The sequence below is a fragment of the Bubalus bubalis genome, chromosome 4 (genome assembly GCF_019923935.1).
Source record: "Bubalus bubalis isolate 160015118507 breed Murrah chromosome 4, NDDB_SH_1, whole genome shotgun sequence".
Classification (NCBI taxonomy): Eukaryota; Metazoa; Chordata; class Mammalia; order Artiodactyla; family Bovidae; genus Bubalus; species Bubalus bubalis.
The window spans coordinates 100,171,065-100,189,774 of record NC_059160.1 but is presented as its reverse complement, the minus strand read 5'-3'; positions in this window follow the sequence as shown (position 1 = coordinate 100,189,774).

Here is an 18,710-nt window from a genome sequence, read left to right as displayed (position 1 = left end):
GGTTTTCCACAGTCCAAACAGGAGGAGGAAGAGGAAGTGTGGAAATAATTACTGAATTAAGATTACTGAAAAGGGGGCTTTCCTTATGGATGAGATTCTTAGTTGGCAAATTTTTGATGCAGGGAAAATTCTTCAGTAGTTGCCGACAGCTAACCTTCAGGATGTGAAGTGCTTTATGGGAACCATATATCTACCGGTAGGCAGGGGCTGGGGGAACACTGCTCTCGAATTCATCTCACCCACCCACAATTAGCTGAAGTCCTTCATTCCTCTCGATCAGGAAAGAGTTACTTTGGGTCCCTGACTATCTTTAGTCTGAATCTGCATCCTAAGGGAGAGAAAGACAGACAGACAGACAGACAGACAGACACAGAAAGACAGAGAGAAAGAGACAGAGAGAGAGAGAGAGAGAGAGAGAGAGAGAGAGAGAGAGAAAAGAGAAGCATGAATGCTGGTATTTTCAAGTTTGATGGTTTAATAAAAAAAGGGAGATGCATAAAAGGAGGAACATAAAAGGAAGAGTTGAAGACTGGAAGGACGTACTCAGAGCTAGGAATACACTTGACCCTTTCCCCGCTCAGATGGCATGGCTGCCATTTTAATCACAATTTGACTAAATGGTAGAAAGCAATTACAGTAAGTGCACAATTTAATCACTTTACATCCACACACAGACCCATGGGGCTTTTCTTACATATTTCACCACACATAGTGTCCACAATTCTCCACCTTGCAGAAATATGTTTCCCGTGAGGATATGTAGGTTTTTCTCCTGACTCAATTTCTGAATGGTTAAACTCATTTCTGTTGTTCCACATTTCTGCTGTTTGATTTTTAAAAAGAGCAAGACCAGCTCAGGTTTTGCATTCTATAGGAAGTTTGTTTTACCCTTTTGGGAAATCAAGACTACATCTTTCTGAGGCTAGAAGTTATGGGGAACTCATTCCCTCTAGCTCCCATTTTTGGTGTTCTCATTTCAGTGAGTAAAACCTAAGGTCAGTTGATTGTAAAGAAAATAATAATCCAGATTTTTATTGCTCTTATGTTCAGCGGCTTCATTTTGTGCCCAGCTCCAGATCGTGCCCTTCTCCCACGCCATATCAAGCTGATTTGCAAATTCATACAATTGACCCAAAGGACAGGATAACTGATGACTCACTATAAACCCATCACCACTGTTGGAAAATATAGTTCATGAGTGCATTCCTTATTCAAATTTAGTAGCATTTTATAGGGGGAGATCAGAATATTATCTGAGAAAAGATTCATGCCACATTTTGTTTAAAAATCTGTTTCATTATTTCACAGTCACACTTCAGTAGTTCAAGCTGTATAATAGCTTCTTCTTGGCCCTTGAAATGACTTCTTCGTTTTTGCTTTATAGAGAATCAGAATGAATTATTCACAGGTCCCTAGGAGCATTAAGAAAAGAATGCCTAATTCTCGAGTAAAGCTAGTATTACCTTTTTAGTCATATTTGCAGGAAGGACATGTGTTCATTCTTTTCCTAAGAGGAACACTTTTCTCAGCCTTCTCTTTCCAACAGTTCATCCACTCAAACTTTCTCATTCTTGGGTTTCAACTGACATATACCATTATTTGGCAGGATTTCCCTCTCTCCTTTCTGAAGCCAGCATTAAGTCACTCAATCCTATTTCATTTCAGAGAATTCCTCCCCCATCACCTTTACCATGGACTGTATTGTAATTATTATCCCCCTGGAGCGGGGAATGGCAACCCACTCCATATGTGATTATTTATAAGTTACAAAGAACAGTTCCCAATTAACCTTTATTCAATGATCTAATGCTTAAAAATAACAGGTAGGCTAAGGGAATCTTGAATAAATAATAGGTATCATCAAAAAATTACTATGTGCCAGTTATTGTTCTAAATGTTGTACATATTAACACATTCAAGCTTTAAATAACTCCATTAGGTATACATCATTAATATTCTCATTTTACAGAAGGGGAAAACTAAGGCACAGTGAGGTTTCATAGTGAGTCTAAAATTTCCTAGTTAGTAAATAAATAGAGCAGGGTCAGGTTGCAGAAGAAAAAGGTCTAGGGTAGAGAAAAAGCAGCAGGTGAGCACTACATATTCAATAGAACACAAAATAGGTTATTTAAATTATCTAATAACCAAGAAAGATCTTGAAAGGTATGTTTGTATGAAATGTTCATAAAACATTTTACTTCACAAACAAAACATTTGGACTGCTATTTGGAATTTTATACATTTATCACATTTATATATTAAGTTCTTTAAATTTACTTCTTTTTTTTCCATGCAAATAAAGCCCATCAACCAAACCATCTTCTTCCCAGATTAGGCTCAAATCAGCATTGATAAACCCTCAAGTGTTGTTATTTTTGAGAACTGATGTGACATGTCTTAGATTTCAAAAGCAGAGGCTGCAGAGAGCTGAATGAATTTTTGAATAAAAATCCATATACAGGACACAAACATTAAGGAAGAAGGGGGAGGGGTACAGGCAGCGGATTGGAATCCTGTCTGGACTCCTGCCACCTGGTGATCTGAGTCAACCATCTGCCCCCACCCACTCAGGGAGACATACTCATTAGAATAAATGTTTGCTGTGGGTTTATCCCCCCTAAATATCTTAGAAACAAATTGTTCCTGCAATATTTTAAGGCCACCCACCCATGTTTTAAAAAAATAATAATAATAAAAAGTAAGACAGACGGGTAGAATTGGGAAAGAGAAAAAAGGGAGAAACAACAGAGGAAACATCAGTAGAAGGCAGACACACCAGAACAGTCTGTAAATGAAATGGAGAGAAGTAAAGAGCAGATCAAAAGCAGTGGAAATTAAAAATGATCGGTAGTAAAAGAAAATGGAAAAACTGATATAGAGATAAGGCAGCATAAAGAAAAAACTTTTAAGCACGATATAAAAGACAATAAAACTTTGAACTACATATGAACTAGTAAAATCATCAAACATAAAAGAACAGAGAGAAAGCACTAGTAGAGATAAAGAATGGCAGATTAAAGAAAGCAGATGAATAAGAAATTAGTCTTGGAGTAGGGTGGTTGAGTTTTAAATAAGAAAACCAGAATGCTATATTATTTTATTTGGGATAATCAAGACAGTGTGAGATTGGATTTTTTCGATTTAATGTAACTGGAAGTGTCCAGTATCCAAGATGTGCAACTCATTTCTCTTCCCATTTTTTTCCTTCTGTGCAATACCAAGGTATTTTTTTGATATTTTTTCTTGCTTCATTAAATTAAAAATAATCATAATTACCTCTACTCTATAGAAATGCTTTTGAATTTGCACCTGGAATTATGTGGATACAGTGTGTTCCAAGCTGAATATCTGTTTAGAGAATTTCATGATTACAGCATTCTTTGTAACAATATTAAGAAACCATACCTTTGGCTTGTATATTCAGGTGATTATTGATATTTAGGTATCCTCATAATTCAAACCAGATTACTGATATCCAAGTATCCTCATAATTCAAACCAGAGTCCCCAAGATATAAAACAATAACAAAAGCAGCAGAAGCAATTATTAATACCTAACAAGTGTCTCATTTCATATTTTTTCAACTGAAGTACAATTTACTTACAATATTAGCTTCATGAGTACAATATGATTCAATATTTTCATAGATTATACTCCATACAAAGTTATTATAAAATACTAGCTATATTCCTTGGGTTGTTTGTTACATCTTTGTAACTTTTTTATTTTATACCAAGTAGTCTATACCCCTTAATCCTCCACCTATCTTGTCCCTCTGCTTCCTCACGCCACTGGTAACCACCAGTTTGTTCTCTATATCTGTGAATTAGTTTCTATTTTGTTATTCATTTGCTTTATTTTATAGATTCCACATATACATATAAATGAAAACACACAGTATTTGTCTTTCTCTGTCTGACGTTGCACTAAGCATAATAAGCCCCAGATCCATCAGAGTTGTCACAAATGGCAAAATTTCATTTTTTATGGCTGAATAACATTCCAATGTATAATATGTGTGTGTGTGTGTGTGTGTGTGCGCGCGCCAACAAAGGTCCGTCTAGTCAAGGCTACGGCTTTTTCAGTGGTCATGTATGGATGTCAGAGTTGAAAACTATAAAGAAAGCTGAGTGCCGAAGAATTGATGCTTTTGAACTATGATGTTGGAGAAGACTCATGAGAGTCCCTTGAACTGCAAGGAGATCCAACTAGTCCATCCTAAAGGAAATCAGTCCTGAATATTCAATGGAAGGACTGATGTTGAAGCTGAAACTCCAATACTTTGGCCACCTGATGCGAAGAGCTGACTCATTTGAAAAGACCCTGATGCTGGGAAAGATTGAAGGTGGAAGGAGAAGGGGATGACAGAGGATGAGATAGTTGGATGGCATCACTGACTCAATGGACATGAGTTTGAGCAAACTCTGGGAGTTGGTGATGGACAGGGAGGCCTGGTGTGCTGCAGTCCATGGGGTCACAAAGAGTTTGACATGACTGAGCAACTGAACTGAACTGATATGTGTACATATATATACATACACACCACACCTTTATCTATTTCATGTTTTAAAAAGCACTTTAGCATACATGATCTTCTTTTATTCTCTGATCAAAGGTTTTCGGAGGATAGGATTAGTGTTACTACCCCTTTGATAGACATGACATTTGAATTCTGAAATGTATATGAACTTCCTCATAGCACTCAGGTAAAGAGTACTGTGTCATCTGACTCTAACTTTGGCAAACATCTTTTCACCAGTAATTTTCCTAAGAAAAAGGAAGGGCTATTTTTCTTTGTTCTAAAGTTTATCAATGGAGTGGTAAAAAGTTTGGAGGTGGTATGGACAAAGCTTAGAAGCTACTACTTCCCTTCTTAATGGGTATTCCTATGGAGAGGGACTGCCTGCTTCTCCCTGAGTGACTTCATGCATTTAAAAAAGTTATTTTTCTATCTTTTGTCGATACCCTACTGTCATACCCAGAGGGATGGTATGGGGAGGGAGGAGGGAGGAGGGTTCAGGATGGGGAACACATGTATACCTGTGGTGGATTCATTTTGATATTTGGCAAAACTAATACAATTATGCAAAGTTTAAAAATAAAATAAAATTTTAAAAAAAAGAAAAAAAATAAATAAAAAAGTTTCTGGTCTGACTGTAAAGGAATTTATTGAGAAATCCTTACGTTAAAGGCTTCACAAGTTCCTCTATGGCTTGTTCTTCCATTTCCAGATTCTTTTATGTATTGCCATGTTGAGAGCAATACTTACTTTGGTGATATACAGGAATGCACCTAGAAATTTTTAAAGAATCAATGATTTCAATCCTTCTGAATGTTTGATCAGTGAAAAGTACTGCAGTGTCTTGCTAGGTATAGAAAAACAAACAGGATGCTGCCCATGCTTTCAAGAAACTTTCAACTTATAAGTATTATCAAATACTGGAATTGTGCTTTGGAAAGATACTCATTCATTTATCTACTCAATAAATAATCATCTAATAAATATATATAAGGCTCTATGTCTAGACACTGAGGATACAAGACAGATACCATCTTGCTTCCATGGGGTTTATGTTCTGTGCAAGTATGCCATGCACACTACTTTTGCTTCAGTACTATGGCAGCTGCCCATAGTGGGTTATGGATAATTTCAACAATTTCTCAGGCTTAACTTTCTTCTATTTAAGATAAAAGCAGTCCTATAGCAGTCCCACCGATTGGTGTACATCTCTGTAATTTCTATATTTGAAATCTGGAACATTTACTTTTGGTTTTTAAAAAGGAAGTAGAGCTTGGCTTCTAAAAATTTGTTTTCTATCTGAATTGGAAAAATCCTGACCTAGTTCATCATATTTACCTAAAATGGAAGGAAACAATGCCATAAATTGTAGACAAATGTCTGGATAGTTTAACTTGATTTTCATGACTCAATGGCTTGTAGAGCTGCAAGATTTAGTCCAGTATTCAAACTCTGTAGATCAGAAAATTGTTGTGTAGATGGGAGGTAAGGCGAGAGGCAAAAAGACAAATTAGGAGGACTTTTCAGCAATCCAGTCAAGAGTAAATAATGGTTCACCTTGGCTGGCACCTGTGAGATTGAGAAATAAGGGGATAAAAACAGGAGAGCTTATGGAGGCAAAATCTGCAGTGGTGGTGGTTTAGTCCCTAAGTCGTGTCAGACTCTTTACGACCCCAGAGACACTAGCCATAGACAGTAGCTCACCATCCTCTGTCCATGGGATTTTCCAGGCAAGAATACTGGAGTGGGTTGCTATTTCCTTCTCCATGGTATCTTCCCCACCCAGGGATCAAACCTGGGTCTCCTACATTGCAGGAAGATTCTTTACCAACTAAGCCACCAGGGAAGCCCAAAGTCTGCAGTAATTGGAATTGACTGTGAGAGACAAAAGAGAGGACGTGAGACTACTCTGAGTTTTTTGAGCCTGGTGCCATTACCAGAAATATAGACTACAGAATGAGAAGTTATTTGAGAACAAGTTATAGGTAGATAGGAACTACATTGTTGTGGGATCTAACAACTTAAAAAGAATATAAGTTAGTCAATAGGATGTCCTGACTGAATCTAAGCAGGGACTGAGATTATACAGTAGCGGTTGGGATTATTCTCTGACCATCTAGGTCCATGGGTGTGTGTTGATAAGTATGAGAGCTTTCAGGGGTTTTGGCTCAAGAGGAAGAAGATGATGGTGAAAGTGCACTTGGAAAAGAGAAATGGAGGATGTGATGGCACTTATTCCTCAGTCTACTTGTTGGGCTAAGTTATTATTGCTAGAGAGAGGGCACGCTAAGACCACAAACAAAGGAAAATAGGAAGAGGGTAGTTGAAAAGGAAAAATACTCATTTCAGCAGAAATACTGATTCAGCCCTTGTGAGACTGACTCTGGGGACTTTTAAAAGTATTTGGGTGGATAGAAGGAGCTCTCTTGAGAGATGGAGGTCTGCCATTAGTGGATGGAGATAGGAACTAGGAAGTATAAATTATTATTATTATTATGACTTTTTTGGTATAGTAAGTTGATGAGGTCTAGAGATATCTGAGTTTTAGGTAACAAGAGTCTCTGAAAGTTAAATCAACACATAATGTTTCAGAACAGAGATGTAAAAATGGATTCCCTAACCAACTGGATTGAGATTTAACTTTACATATCTAAAGAAATGGGTTAATTAAAAAAGAGATTGATGAAATCAATCTTCCATACCCATGGAAGACTGAGTATGGGGAAGGGAGGTAATACTTTCCAATTATTGGGTGTTTATTCAATGTGAGAAATTGTACTAAATATTTTTATTAATCCTTATAACAGTGCCCAAAGGAGAGATAATAATATTCCTTTTTTTCCCCAGACTCAAATCTCTTTAGAAGTATGGAAGGGAGAAGAAGTACAGGATAACATATTTATTCCATCATCAAAGTTATCCTTATTATGAGGATGGATATGTCAGCATATCTGGGCCTGAGTACATTAAATATTGACTCTGACTATGCCCCTTTGTTCTGATTCTGTATTCATTAAATAACTTTCTGAATGTAATCAGGCTTCTTATGTAGGTCTCCCAACCTTGACTAGATGACACAGCCCTTCCATATACTATGGTGTTTGTATCCATCTTTGAAAATTATTTGGTATACTGACACAATGACTATGGGAGTTGATTCTACCTGTGAGCACTAAACCCATAGTCTATTTAAAAACTCAAGGAATACATTGAGGACCAAGGTAATGTTGCCCCATGAGGACTTTGGGAAGTAGACCAAATGATATTTTTATTCATTCATTTGGTTGTCTATTTGTTTTTCTGAACAGGGAAGATACTGTGTATTACAGGGAAATATAGTTCAATGATAAGACAGATATGTTTCTTGTTCTCAAGACCTAGTATGTTAGTAGGAAGCACAAACACTGAATAAATCATTGCACAATTAAAACAAGTAAAGCTTTTACAACTGTTCTAAACCTGATGAAGAACTACAAGGCAGAATGAAGGTGTGTAATGAGCGACCTTACCTGAGGAGGGGAGTCAGAATTTTCTTGCTGAGATTTCTCTGGATTACATTTTTAATTGTTTTCTTAGACCTCACTGGATTTTTGGAGTTTTTAATTGGTGGGATAATCAGTTAAAAGTGATTAGTAACTGACCTAAATATGCTCCTGGATGTTAAAAGAGAGACAAAGAGCGACATAGCATTGATAGTTAAAAATGATAGGGGTGGAGGAAAGCAGATACAAAGAAGAAAAGACAGAGTCCTTGGGACACTTGGAGGGTAGAAAGAAATTGAGGAATTGAGGAAAGTAGAAAAGTTAGAAAAATAATCAGAAAGGAAGGGGTGTAAGCATAGTTGAGTATCACAATATTCAAGGGTAGGATAGACTTTAAAAGAGACAGGAAAAAATGATCAGGAACAAAAATCTATAAATAAGTGAAACAGATTGAGGGCAGGAACTAGAGTCTACGGTAGATTATTAATAAGTTATAAAATATCATTCTGCCCTTCTTTTTCAATAAATGAATGGATTCCTGGTTCTTAGCTAGACACAATTATGCCCATTTAAAAGATTACATACCTTCAATCTTTTTGCAGCTCAGTGTGATCTTGTGACAAAATCTGACCAATGAGATAATGAATTGTTTCATGGAACCTCAGATAAGTTTCCTTAAAAGAGAGGTAGCAGTTCTTTCTTAGTCACTTCATTTATCTATTTGCTTGGGATGTTGGTGTGATGTTTAGAGATACAATAATTGTGTTGAACCCTAGAAGCTGGGGGTCACATCCTAGGTGACCATATCTTAAGGTGTTACAGGGATCTTGAAGAAGTCCTGAATCTTTTCTCTAATTTTCTCCATCCTAAGTAAAGGAGTTTACTTTGGGTAGAAGAGAGGGCACTGATAGAATCTTTGAGATGTGGGCAATGGTGAAATATTGTGGAAGGTAATGAAAGTTGTTCCTCCATTTTTTCTGACCAACTAATGATGATACTTTCTATATTTCTTGATTTCAGGAAAGATAATAGAGGTCATAAAAATGTTGCTTAGTCTTGATCTGCAGCTTACTGTTAAGTTTTTAAAAGTAAAATTTCCCCTTTTCTCATCTCTCTATTTCTCCATGGTGTCCCATTAAGGTCATATCAGATGGTATAAACTCACATCTATTCCACATAACCATGCCTCCTGGGCTAACAGATCATGGTGGTGGGGGTGAATGCCTGACCCAAGTTGGTACAGTCTTACTGGTTCTTTAACAAGCTTGGAATTGGGATTCAGAGATGCCTATAACTTGAAAGAGTGTACTTGGGAGATATAGGACAGTCCTGTATACATGTAGACAAACAAAGACAGAAGATCTGGAAAGAGAATGATGAAGCAGCCATGCAGATGAAAGACCACATGTTTCTTAAGGCAGAAAGGGGGGTAAAGAGAGAGAGACTGAGAAAGAGGGAGGGAGGAAGGGAGGGAGAGGGGAAGAGAGAGAACGAGAATGGGAAACTGGCAAAATAACTGCTTTGCTTCCTGACAAGGCCTTTCTGACTCCTCCAAGCCCAGAGAGTTTCCTGCACTTGCAGACACCCTCACTTACGATAGTCTGAAGAATCTCTGTAAGTTGCACAACAAAAAAGTTTTTATCCAGGATAATTATCCCCTGCCATTCCACAGGGATCTTCCAAGGGAAAACAAGAAGCCCATTTAACCCAATCTCAGAATGGTCTCATTTTGGTTTTGTGATCATTGATAGCTGTCCAGAGGAGTGTTCTGAAGGTTGTAGGGAGATACAGAGATGTAGAACCATGTACACATTTGGAAATAGAAGTCTGGCACTTGAGCATGTGCCTGGTGCCATAGCTAGAAGTGATGATAGAACCAGTGAGAGTAGACGAGAGGATTAATTCCTAAATTTTCCAAGTGCAAATACCCAAATAATCAAAATATTGTGAAAAGAAAAAAAAAAAGGTACATTCTTAACATTCAAATAATTATAATCCAGGCAGAGAAGACTAATGCACACACATGCACACCTACGTTAAATACAGGGCAGTAGCAGAAGAGCTAAGTGAGTGTTATAGATTATAAGCATTCTAAGATTCAAAGGAGATAGCTGTTGGTGCTGGGCTATTGTTTTCAGGTATTAAGGAGGTCGGGTTTGCCTTAGGCTGAGGGAGAACAGTTGGCATTCATAATGGAAAGTGCAGCCGACTTGAGGTCAGCTTTTCCACTGAGTTGTTATATGATCGTGAGCAGTCACTTTACATTTCCACCTGCGCTGCAGTGCCCTCCTGTATAAAATAAGGGCTTTGAACTGGATTCATTAATTCATTCAGAACATCCATTTTAACTGTCTGCTATAACACAGAGAGCTAGGAATATTAAATTAATAAAAGACCCAGTCTTTATTCTCAAGGATTTTACAGCTTAGGAGGGGAGATTTAAGTGCAAATAAATAACAGTCTTCTAAAAAGATAATCACTATGATGTAGCTATGAACAAACAATTGTGGGAGGCACTTAAGTTGCCTACAGGTAAGGAGACACTCCACCAAAACCATGTTTGGATGAACAAGAGTTGCTTGATGAATCAGGTAATGATGAAACCTTCCAGAGAGGGAAGAATTTCCTCGGTATTTGCTTATGTCTCTGGTAGCATTAATGTTTTATAATTCTTTGTCTCTGCCTTGTTTTGGTGGAGAAGAAGGGGACTGAACAAATGTAGGGTGGGAGTATGGATATGAATTGATGAAAAGAAGATGGAAGGAAATAACTTCCCAGACTTCTTCAAACTCCTAACGTGTATTCAAAGTGAATTCCATGAAGGAGAACACACAAAGGCACACAAGAAAGCAAGTGATTAAAAGCTTTATTACCTCTTCTAAATTTCGGTCATACACGAGGTCTCAGAGATGATGCAAATATGGTTCCTTATATGTTCCTTATAAACATTTAGGAATCCCATCCAGAGGCAGTGGTATAGTGTTAGAGAACTTGAGCTTTGAAGACAGATCACTCAAGTTTGTGTCTCAACATTTCCACTTATCAGTTTGTAAGATCCTAAAAAGTTCCAGTCTTTGGGGCCTTAGTTATATTTAATATGTAACATGGAAATAATAACAATAGCTAGTTCCTGTTGTAATAATTAAATGAGTTAAACAAAGTTGTTTGGAACCAGCTCAGTACATAAAAACATCAAAGTATTAGCTATCACTCCCTATGATCCACAGGGTCCACCGAGGAGGAGTTGAGGCATGGGTGATATGCCTTGTTGGTGAGCAACCTGGTGATGGTTCCCTGTTATGGCCTTCAATGAGGACAGCTTAGAATTCACTTATTTTGTCATGATACAAAGAGTGTTAGATGACACCTCTGTTCTAGGCACTGTGGATCATACAAAAGGAAAAACAGGCCGTGCAGTTCAATATTTTTAAAACTGAGCCGTATACAGTGAATATCAAATGAATGCTTAGGAGATCAGAGGAGGCAGATGTTATTTCTGCCTGGGACGTCCATCCAGAGACTATTTCCTGGGTGGCATCGGAAGGGTATGATGACACTCATGACTACAGGGGTGAGAACTAGGACTTGCCTCGGCTCGTCTATGCACTCCCTTTGCTTTCACAAGCCTTTCTTCCTTCCCCTCCGCACTTTTGGAGGAAAATCTGAGCCAACCGACCCAGGATGTTGGAGGAGAGTCAAGGCTGGGAAAGTACCGTGGACTGTGTTAGCAATCAACAGAAAAGATATTTTTAAACAAAAGTGGTTTTCCAAGTCTCCATGAAAAGAAACAAAAGGCTTTTCTCAAATGAATCCTGGTTAGAAACTGTTCTTGTTCCGTGACTTTTATGTCAGTGGGACAAGTCAGCACTTAGAAATGGTTGTTTTCCTGTCAATGTGCCCACATAGATACTTCTCCTTAGAATGACATAATGGCATTAGTGTTTAATCCCATGCACTGCACCCTCTCCGACGGCAGTGACTTGCAAAAACAGTAAAGATACCTCTGCTTGGTGGGTCTCGCTGTCTCTTGATTAGACTGCAGGCACAACCTGTGTGGGGAAACAATCTCCTAGATCATACTGAAGGTTCGCACAGATGGGACATTAGTGGGAGGAGTTGCCAGCTCCTTCCCTGCCAACTTGTTAGTGCTGGAGACATTATCCTCTCATTTTGCCAGTGTAATAGAGGATCAAGTCGTAAAGATTCTCTGTAGGCTCAGCAACATAATTATTATCTATGATCTCTGCATTAACTGTGAGAAAACATCATGGTCTGAATCTGCCTAATTTCAAATGCCAAACTGTGCCCACATTCAGCCCACAACTGAACCTGGAAATTCAATATACCCCTTAGCATCGCTACTGCTGTCATTATGGTGGGTGTTAAGTATACCTTTGCCTAAGCCATGACGTTTAACCCTTGTCGTACTGCTTCTGTATATAAAGCTTACTTCCTCTGTTTCCCAGACCCTTTATAATACCAGTGCCCTTGCAATTCAAAATTATTAAAAAGGTAAAAAAACAAAACAAAAACAAAAAACAAACAAAAACTATGTCACACTTAGTTCTGATACTTGGTCCAGAAGTGCCAAGCCCCTGCAAATTTGGAAAACAAACTCTTTAACAGATGGGCCACATAAAGTTTACAACATGTGCAGTGTGGGAGGTAGTATGGCTCTGGGTGAGAAACAGAAGACTGGAAATTTGGGAGCTCAGAGTTTTTGAATTTGCTCTTGTTTTTTTCTCATAGATCACATAAGCTTATAGTTTTCAGTTCTCTCACATGATCTGATATCTTAACCTTTTAAAGTGAGTGAGGTAATAATAATAAAAAAAAAAACCAATAATTTTTTTTCCTAATATGACACAGCATCAAAATGTTTATTGCTACTACTAGGATTATATGCAACTAGTATCAAATTGCTAATGAAATGTGGCTGCAGGATCTAGAGAAATCCTCCATGTAATTCTATATCTAAGATATGGTTCTCTGTCATTGAGGATGGGCATATAACAGGGGAGCTGTTGTCACAGGAAAAGAACATTGCCAGCCTTGGACAAGTCATTGGCAAATGATTGGATTATGACTTCAAATGCTGAAATTTCAACAGGCCTCTTAAGTGATCTCTGGAAACTTTAAGAGATGATTTTTATAACCAAGTCATTATGATATGAATTGGATAAAAGTCTAATAACAAAGGTTTCCAAATATAGATGATCATCACTTTTGCTCAGGGGAACTATTCAAAAATATAAATATCTAAGACTCCCATGTGCCTTCTAATTGAGAGTTTTGGAAGTAAGGCTAAGAAATCAAAATTTTGAAGAAGTTTCCTAAATAATTCCAGTGGCCACTCATACTTCGAATCTGTCACAATTCATAAAAGTATATGAATCAATAAAAGAACTTTGACTAAACTGAGGTTGACTGAAATTCCAAAAAGAGAGAGAAATATAGGAGTGGTCACTGGAAGAGGACAGAGGATTGGCTTAGGAGAAGATGGAAGAAAGACACAAAAATATCAAGAAGAATCCATGGCTCAGCCACAGAGATGGCAGAAAGGAAGTCTTTGAGAGAGTAACAGTCCTGAAGGTGAAGGCAGAAAAAGAAATTTAGCAGTATAAGTAGGGAAGTTCAGTTCAGTTCAGTTTCTCAGTCATGTCTGAAACTCTTTGCGACCCCATGGACTGTAGCACTCCAGGCTTCCCTGTCCACTGCCAACTCCCAGAGCTTGCTCAAACTCATGTCCATTGAGTTGGTGATGCTATCTAACTATCTTATCCTCTGTCAGCCCCTTCTCTTCCTGCCTTCAATCTTCCCCAGCATCAGGGTCTTTTCCAATAAGTCAGTTCTTCACATCAGGTGGCCAAAGTATTGGAGCTTCAGCTTCAGCATCAGTCCTTCCAATACTGATTTCCTTTAGGATTGACTGGTTTGATCTCCTTGCATTCCAAGGGACTCTCAAGAGTCTTCTCCAATACCACAGTTCAAAAGCATCAATTCTTCAGTACTCAGCTTTCTTTATAGTCCAACTCTCACATCCACACATGACTACTAGAAAAACCATAGCTTTGACTAGACAGACCTTTGTCAGCAAAGTAAGGTCTCTTCTTTTTAATATGCTGTCTAGGTTAATAAATAGGGAAAGATGTCTTCAAAGAGTTTAAATGCATGTACCATTTGTGTTAGTGAACTTTTGCTTCCAAATTTGCACTGTCTCCTCTTTCTCATCCATTGTCCAACCTACATTTAAGAGAGTTCTTTTAAGAATTCAAACTTCAATCATGACCCTGCCCTGTTGAAAGCACTCCCTTTCTCTCAGGGTGAAACACCAACCACTGTCCTGTCTACGAGCTGACTTTGGCATACCTCTTCAGCCAGTTTGTGCCTTTCATCTGACTGCTGAAGACTCTGGGCATACTGACCTTCTGTCATTCTTGAGACACATCAGATTCCTTCCCACTTTGGGATTCTCATACCTGCTGTCCTTTTCCTGGCAAAATCTTCCCCTTTCTCCCCCCAGCACTATTCCCCTGGAAGATTTCTAGAGAGATGATAGGTTACTTACTAGAGAGGAATCCCTGACTATTCAGTTTAAATTAGGTCTCGTCATTATACTGACCTAAATACACATTTTCTTGATAGCACTAATCATAAGTGATAACTTTCTATTTACCTGCTTGACTACTTAGCTTTATAATAGAGATTCACATGGGCAATTCTATTTTGTTCATCACTACATATATGCTGTCTAGCACACTGCCTGAAAGATAATATGTGCTTAATAATTGCTGAAGTAATAAATGGGTGCATGATACATGTTCAGAGACCAAAAAAAAAAAAGTTAGTTAAAGGAAGAAAGATGGTTTTCTTCATTTAGTCATTCAGTATGCCAGTTATACCATGCACACAATCATCTAATGGCATTAGTCTAAGTACTGCAGGGGATCAAAGATGAATCACATGGTTGGAAAAGATAGATACGTAAGCAAAAGTATATAATAAGAATAAATGAAGTAAACTGTATGACAGAGGCACAGTATCCAGGAGCGAGTAAATTTGGTTCATAGATCTGGGCAAGATTGGTCAATGGAGTGCATTGAAATGGGGCCAAAAAGCTATATAAGAGTTCAGAAGTAGAATGTAGTAAATACTGAAGTTTCTGATTTAGATCATAGTCTCCTTCTGTTAAACTGATTTCTTCTTTTTGCTGTTGGCAGAGATACTTATTAGAGGAAAGCAAAACAAATCAGGTCTTTGCTTCAGCCCACCAATCACACTTGACTGGACTTGAATTGATATCCTGATCCAAGATGGTCAATCAGTTTCTCTCTCCCTTAAATTTATAGCTGAGACTTTAAATTTCCCAGCAGTTAGCAGCAGGTGCTGGATCTGTTAGGACAAGTTAACTTAGAGTTTAAGATGACGATATCACTATCTTTTCATGTTCATAGAGAGGCAGAAAAGGCTGGTCTAGGTGTAAAGAAAGAGTGAAGATTTTACAAGAGGCAGAGATGAAAAGAATGGAAATGGAAGCAGGAGAGAAAGAGAGGGAGAGAGATAGCAAGAACTGTTATCTTTATGACCAACCTAGATAGCATATTCAAAAGCAGAGACATTACTTTGCCAACAAAGGCTCGTCTAGTCAAGGCTATGGTTTTTCCTGTGGTCATGTATGGATGTGAGAGTTGGACTGTGAAGAAGGCTGAGCGCCGAAGAATTGATGCTTTTGAACTGTGGTGTTGGAGAAGGCTCTTGAGAGTCCCTTGGACTGCAAGGAGATCCAACCAGTCCATTCTGAAGGAGATCAGCCCTGGGTGTTCTTTGGAAGGAATGATGCTAAAGCTGAAACTCCAGTCCTTTGGCCACCTCATGCGAACAGTTGACTCATTGGAAAAGACTCTGATGCTGGGAGGGATTGGGGGCAGGAGGAGAAGGGGACAACAGAGGATGAGATGGCTGGATGGCATCACTGACTCGATGGACATGAGTCTGAGTGAACTCCGGGAGTTGGTGATGGACAGGGAGGCCTGGCGTGCTGCGATTCATGGGGTCGCAAAGAGTCGGATACGACTGAGCAACTGATTTGATCTGATGTTTCTTTATAATTTTCCAAATTCTATTTTTGGTGCCTTGTGAGACCCCACTTTATCTCCTTTAATTAAGCTAGAGTTAATGTGTCTCTATGTTTCAACAACAGAGAGCCTTAATGAAGACAAATGAAAAGGTGGGAAAGGAAATCACAAAAGAGGAAAAAGTGATGAACCAATCTGTAGAAAAGATCATAGCATATATGGAGACATGATCTATGTTTTCCTATTGCACTGGTCCTATTTTGGGAATTTTGGATAAAGCATCACTGACTCAATGAACATGAATCTGAGCAAACTCCCGGAGAGGCAGTAAAGGACAGGGGAGCCTGGGGTCTCAAAAGTTGGACATGACTTAGCGTTTGAACAACAACCAGCCTGGAGCTGAAGAATGAAGAGGTGTGATTACCATGGTAAGAATTTCAAGGGAGTGACAGGTTTGCGTCTGTTTTTCAGAAGAAATAAGTGAAAGCAATGTAGAGGATGAATTATTGTACAGAGTAGAGACTGGAAGCAAGGTGATGTTTTTTGGAGGAGGAGGTATTATTACAATCCAGCAAACCTGAGAGGGGCCTGAACAAAAGCTCTGACAGTGACAGATGGAAAGAGAGTGAAGCACCCAAACGGGGTGTAATTGACAAAACCTGATGACTGTTGTGAAAAGGAGATGGAGGACAGTTTTTTTTGTTTGTTTTTTGCTGACTTTCTAGATTTAAGATTTTCAACTTAGATGACTGAAGAGATGTTGATTCTATGACTGAGATAGTAAGTTAATAGGATTTATAGGTTTGGGGGAACATGAAAGAAATACCTGCTTATTTATTGGGTTGGGTTTTTGTTTTGTTTTTAGTCATGTCTGACTCTTGCAACCCCATGGACTGTATGTAGTCTGCCAGGTTCCTCTGTCCGTGGATTTCCCAGGCAAGAATACTGGAGTGGGTTGCCATTTCCTTCTCCAGGGAATCTTACCGAACCAGGGATTGAACCTGCATCTCCTGCGTTGGCAGATATATTCTTAACCATTGAGCCACCAGGGAAGCCCCTGGTTGAGGGTATGTTGACTTTAAAGAGACTGCTATATTTGAGAAAAGAACAAAACAATGAGTATTACTCTGTCTTCTTCAAAGATACTGAACAAAAGTTCTCTGTTCAGTTAGACTGACTAGTTTTTCATCCAATTTTTAAAAGTTTAAACTATTTAAGTGAGGTGTTTGCCCCTAAAATAAGTTCCCTGAACATATTTCCCCCATGCACTCTCTACTTTGGATCACTTCATAGGGTTTTGGAATTTCTTCTTGAAACATCTTGCAGATGACAACCTGTAAAATATAGAAGGCTGTGAATATTTTACTACTTTAAAAAACATTTATATTTTAGTTAGTGCAGATGAAAAATGAGAGGACCATTGAATAAAAGGGTCAGGACTAATACCGCTCTGCAACGAAATACTCAGGCTTTGGATTTTGTCTCATGTCACTTCAATAAGCAACTCTCTGGGGTGTGTGGTTCTGCTACATATCTGCAATTCCAGAATTCCAGAGGGCTGAGTGCATTCCCTCAGTACTTTTGTAATGATCAGAACCGCGGTAGCCTTCAAGGGATGGAAGACCCAGAGCAAAGTGCTGGGAAAGCCCAGTGTGCGTGCAAAGACTGCGGCAGAGAACACTGGAAGGCGACGCAGGCGGGAACTGACAAATCCACTTGTGCTGCCAGGGCGCTGGACACGCTCCCTTCCCTGAGCTGGGCAGCTGACATGCAAGCAGAGAAGCCTTTAAAGACTGGTTTCGGATGTTAACATCTATAACATCAGTTACAGAATTGCAAGGCAGCAGCTGCTTGCGGAACATACATACTGATGTGGGGTGTGCACTACTTCATTAGAATGCCATTTTCAGCAATGCGTCAGGAGTTTATAAGCTTGTGGTACATTAACTTGAGAAAAGTAACCAGTAATAAGTTTTATGAGAGTGGTTTAACCATGTTATCTTCCTTTTTCCTCTATTATTTATTTAACTGCTTAATTGCTTAGCTATTTAATTGTTATAAAAAGCATACATGTGCATGTACACACACACACAATCCAAACTGGGGGGAAAAAACAACAAACTTTACAGCACTAATTAATAAAGGCAGAAGATTCACTCCCTATAATGAGGTGAGCACAATCGTGCTGTCCTCTCTCTGCAAAATAGATGAAAAACAAATGATCTACAATGTGTTTGAGTGCAATGTTTTATTAAGTTGGGAGTGGTGCATGCATGGCAAGTCTGATTATTTTTTGTTGAACTGCTGCATGTAATCAATTCTGCCTCTGTGTGTGTGTGTGTTTGTGTGTGTGTGTGCATGTATGTGTGTGTGTGAGAGAGAGAGAGAGAGAGAGAAAGGGAATAAAAATAGGGATCGATGAAATTTTTTAGTAGTTAAGCAAAAGCATTTTAAGATGGTTTAAGAAAAGAGTGCATAGGGTAGTTTGAGTAAAGCTTTCCTTTTGCCATTTCTCTTCCTTAAGACTTGAATTGAATGCCACACCTAGAATTCCAGTGAAAGGAATTTGAGGAAGAATTCAAAACAGGCCCATAGAATGTGGCTTGTCAGTTCAGTGAACTACTTCTCTGTTTT